The 5,000-nt window shown below is 44.4% G+C and overlaps 1 protein-coding gene across 2 annotated transcripts in view; it reads right to left on the bottom strand.

The window, feature by feature from the left end:
* Positions 1–5,000, bottom strand: part of LOC106568813 (collagen alpha-1(XI) chain-like) — a 144,046-nt gene that overhangs the window by 61,140 nt on the left and 77,906 nt on the right. The gene's annotated exons all lie outside the window — the stretch shown is intronic.

Here is a 5,000-nt window from a genome sequence, read left to right as displayed (position 1 = left end):
TGTCGGTCTCTGTAGTGTGTACACATAAACACTCACAGATGGGCTGAAACATCACATACAGTGGCTTGCGAAAGTATTCACCCCCTTGGCATTTTTCCTATTTTGTTGCCTTACAACCTGGAATTAAAATATATTTTTTTGGGGGGTTGTATCATTTGATTTACACAACATGCCTACCACTTTGGAGATGCAAAATATATTTTATTGTGAAACAAACAAGAAATAAGACAAAAAAACAGAAAACTTGAGCATGCATAACTATTCACCCCCCAAAAGTCAATATTTTGTAGAGCCACCTTTTGTAGCAATTACAGCTGCAAGTCTTTTGGGATATGTCTCTATAAGCTTGCCACATCTAGCCACTGGGATGTTTGCCCATTTTTCAAGGCAAAACTACTTCAGCTCCTTCAAGTTGGATGGGTTACGCTGGTGTACAGCAATCTTTAAGTCATACCACAGATTCTCAATTGGGTTGAGGTCTGGGCTGTGACTAGGCCATTCAAAGACATTTAAATGTTCCCCTTAAACCACTTGAGTGTTGCTTTAGCAGTATGCTTAGGGGCATTGTCCTGCTGGAAGGTGAACCTCCGTCCCAGTCTCAAATCTCTGGAAAACTGAAACAGGTTTCCCTCAAGAAGTCCCTTATATTTAGCACCATTCAGCATTTCTTCAATTCTGACCAGTTTCCCAGTCCCTGCCGATGAAAAACATCCCCACAGCATGATGCTGTCACCACCATGCTTCACTCTGGGGATGGTGTTCTCGGGGTGATGAGAGGTGTTGGGTTTGCGCCAGACATAGCGTTTTCCTTGATGGCCAAAAAGCTCAATTTTAGTCTCATCTGACCAAAGTACCTTCTTCCATATGTTTGGGGAGTCTCTCACATGCCTTTTGGTGAACACCAAACATGTTTGCTGATTTTCTTCTTTAAGCAATGGCTTTTTTCTGTCCACTCTTCCGTAAAGTCCAGCTCTGTGGAGTGTACGGCTTAAAGTGGTCCTAGGGACAGATACTCCAATCTCCACTGTGGAGCTTTGCAGCTCCTTCAGGGTTATCTTTGGTCTCTTTGTTGCATCTCTGATTAATGCCCTCCTTGTCCGGGCCGTGCGTTTTGGTGGGCGGCCCTCTCTTGGCAGGTTTGTTGTGGTGCCATATACTTTCCATTTTTTTAATAATGGATTTAATGGTCCTCCGTGGGATGTTCAAAGTTTCTGATATTTTTTTATAACCCAACCCTGATCTGTACTTCTCCACAACTTGTCCCTGACCCGTCTGGAGAGCTCCTTGGTCTTCATGGTGCCGCTTGCTTGGTGGTGCCACTTGCTTAGTGATGTTGCAGACCCTGGGGCCTTTCAGAACAGGTGTATATATACTGAGATCATGTGACAGATCATGTGACACTTAGATTGCACACAGGTGGACTTTATTTAACAAATTATTTGACTTCTGAAGGTAATTGGTTGCACCAGATTTTATTTAGGGGCTTCATAGCAAAGGGGGTGAATACATGTGCACGCACCACTTTTCTGTTTTAAATTTTGTAAAATTTTTTGAAACAAGTTATTTTTTTCATTTCACTAATTTGGACTATTTTGTGTATGTCCGTTACATGAAATCCAAATAAAAATCTATTTAAATTATAGGTTGCAATGCAACAAAATATGAATACTTTTGCAAGGCACTGTAGACACAACTAAGCCTGGTAAGAATTATGAGACTTCAGCATTTTTCTAGAACCAACTAAATCTTCTCCAAGCCACATCTATTTTACAGATAAAAGAGACCTCTACTGCACCACTTTTGAACATTCTGAGAACCATACCTGCATCTTTTACATTCCCCGAACGATACCTGGGTCTTTAACATTCCCAGAACCATATCTGTATCTTTTACATTCCCAGAGCCATACCTGGGTCTTTAACATTCCCAGAACCATACCTTGGTCTTTAACATTCCCAGAACCATACCTGTATCTTTTACATTCCCAGACCCATACCTGGGTCTTTTACATTCCCAGAACCATACCTGTAGATTTTACATTCCCAGACCCATACCTGGGTCTTTTACAGTCCCAGTCCCATACCTGGGTCTTTAACATCCCCAGAGCCATACTTGTGTCTTTAACATTCCCAGCTCCATACCTGGGTCTTTTACATTCACAGACCCATACCTGGGTCTTTAACATTCCCAGAACCATACCTGTATCTTTTACATTCCCCGAACCATACCTGGGTCTTTAACATTCCCAGAGCCATATCTGTATCTTTTACATTCCCAGAGCCATACCTGGGTCTTTAACATTCCCAGAGCCATACCTGGGTCTTTAACATTCCCAGTCCCATACCTGGGTCTTTAACATTCCCAGAGCCATACCTGGGTCTTTAACATTCCCAGTCCCATACCTGGGTCTATTGTTTGATGTGTGTTTATGGATAAGTGTGTGAGGTCACGTCACAGTTTTCCTATAGTACAGTGCATTCGGAAAGTATTCAGACCCCTTGACTTTTCCACATTTTCCATCAATCTGCACACAATACCTCATAACGACAAAGCGAAAACAGGTTTAAAAATGTTTTGCAAAGTTATTACAAATAAAAAACTGAAATAACTTATTTACATAAGTATTCAGACCCTTTGCTAAGAGACTCAAAATTGAGCTCAGGTGCATCCTGTTTCCATTGATCATCCTTGAGATGTTTTTACGACTTGAATGGAGTCCACCTGTGGTAAATTCAATTGATTGGACATGATTTGAAAAGGGACACACCTGCCTATATAAGTTCCCGCAGTTGATAGTGCATGTCAGAGCCAAAAACCAAGCCATGAGGTCGAAGGAATTGTCCGTAGAGCTCCGAGACAGGATTGTGTCAAGGCACAGATCAGGTGAAGGGTACCAAAACATTTCTGTAGTATTGAAGGTCCCCAAGAACACAGTGGCCTCCATCATTCTTAAATAGAAGAAGTTTGGAACCACCAAGACTCTTCCTAGAGCTGGCCGCCTGGCCAAACTGAGCAATCGGGGGAGAAGGGCCTTGGTCAGGGAGGTGACCAAGAACCCGATGGTCACTCTGACAGAGCTCTAGAGTTCCTCCATGGAGATCGGAGAACCTTCCAGAAGAACAACCATCTCTGCAGCACGACAGCCGCTTGGAGTTTGGCGAAAGGCACCTAAATGACTCTCGGATCATAAGAAACAAGATGCTATCGTCTGATGAAACCAAGATTGAACTCTTTGGCCTAAATGCCAAGCGTCACATCTGGAGGCAGGGACTGGGAGACTAGTCAGGATTGAGGGAAAGATTAACGGAGCAAAGTACAGAGAGATCCTTGATGAAAACCTTCTCCAGAGCACTCAGGATGTCGTGACCTGGAGACATGAGGCGGCGCACAATTGCCCCAGCGTCGTCAGGGTTAGGGAAGGGTTTGCCCGGCCAGGATGTCCTTGTCCCATCACACTCTAATGATTCCTTGTGGCGGGAAGGATGCATGCACGCTGACTTCGGTCGCCAGTTGTACGGCTTTTCCTCCGACACATTGGTGTGGCTGGCTTTGGGTTAAGCAATCAGTGTGTCAAGAAGCAGTGCGGCTTGGCAGCGGCTTGTTTCGGAGGACACGTGGCTCTTGACGTTCGCCTCTCCCGTATGGAGTTGCAGAAATGGAACAAGACTGTAACTACCAATTGGGGCGAAAAAGTGGTAAAAAAGTAAACAAAAAAACGTGTTCTTTATGGGGTGTTGTGTGTAGACTGATGAGGGGAAAATACTATTTCATCCATTTTACAATAAGGCTGTAACATAACAAAATGTGAAAAAAGTCAAGGGGTCTGAATACTTTCCGAATGCACTTTAAGTCTGTCTGTCAAACACTTAGTGGTCCTGTGTAGATGTATGGACTCAGGCTTAGAGTGACTGATCACAGCAGTAAACAGATAGAGGAGTGTGTGTGTGTGTAGTGTGTGAGTGCATGCGTGCATGCGTGTGGCCATGCGTCCATGGTGTGTGGGGTGAGTATGTGTGTGGTATGGGTGGGTTGGATGGGACTGGCAGGGGGATGGGGGTTGGCGTCACTGCAGACAAATGGGGATTGGACTGCAAGGAGGGAGCTCTGCTCCTTGTTTATTTACAATGTGAACAAGATGGACGACTCACAGGCTCATTCTGGGTGGTAAAACACACACACATACAGTTGAGTACAGTGACATTTGTTTATAGGGAGACAGCTGTGGTTCTGTGACTCAGGTCAGATTGAGGTATTGAATTCGTATGCTTGGATCATAACATAGGAATTGGCTGCCAGTGATGACATTGGCATATCAGGTATAGCCATGGCTTTAGCTCCGCAAGTTAACACTGTCCCCTGATGAATGTGGAGTGCTGGAGTAAAAATCCCAAGTAGGGACTGACTATATTCCATCTATGAAAGCTTTAGATCACTGGGAGGTGGGGAAGTCTTTGGGAGATTTCCTCTGTCTTCTCCCCCTCTCTCTTTCTCTCTCTCTCTCTCTCTTTCTCTTCCCTCCCTTTCCCAGCTGGACTCTCCCTGGTCAGTGTTTATGCTAGCCCATTGTGTTTACACTCCAGATGATCATTCATTTTCCTCTATGTATCCATACTCCAAATGTTCAACCTTTCGACCAGAGTTGGCCTTGCTGCAGGACACAGCAGGAAGATGCAGAGACCAGTGTGTTATACTGCATCATGTGATTTATTTGATTGTCAGTCAGTGGTGTGTGATGACTCATGGCTTGGATTTGAAATAATCATACACACTCTCACACAGCACACGTGTGAAACACACACTCACACTCTCACACAGCACACGTGTGAAACACTCACGCTCTCACACAGGCACACGTGTGAAACACACACTCACACTCTCACACAGCACACGTGTGAAACACTCACGCTCTCACACAGGCACACATATGTGAAACACACACACACTCTCACACAGACACACGTGTGAAACACACACACACACTCTCACACAGACACACATAT

Source organism: Salmo salar, chromosome 01 (genome assembly GCF_965601325.2).
Source record: "Salmo salar chromosome 01, fSalSal1, whole genome shotgun sequence".
NCBI lineage: Eukaryota > Metazoa > Chordata > Actinopteri > Salmoniformes > Salmonidae > Salmo > Salmo salar.
This window is presented reverse-complemented; position numbering and strand designations above follow the sequence as displayed.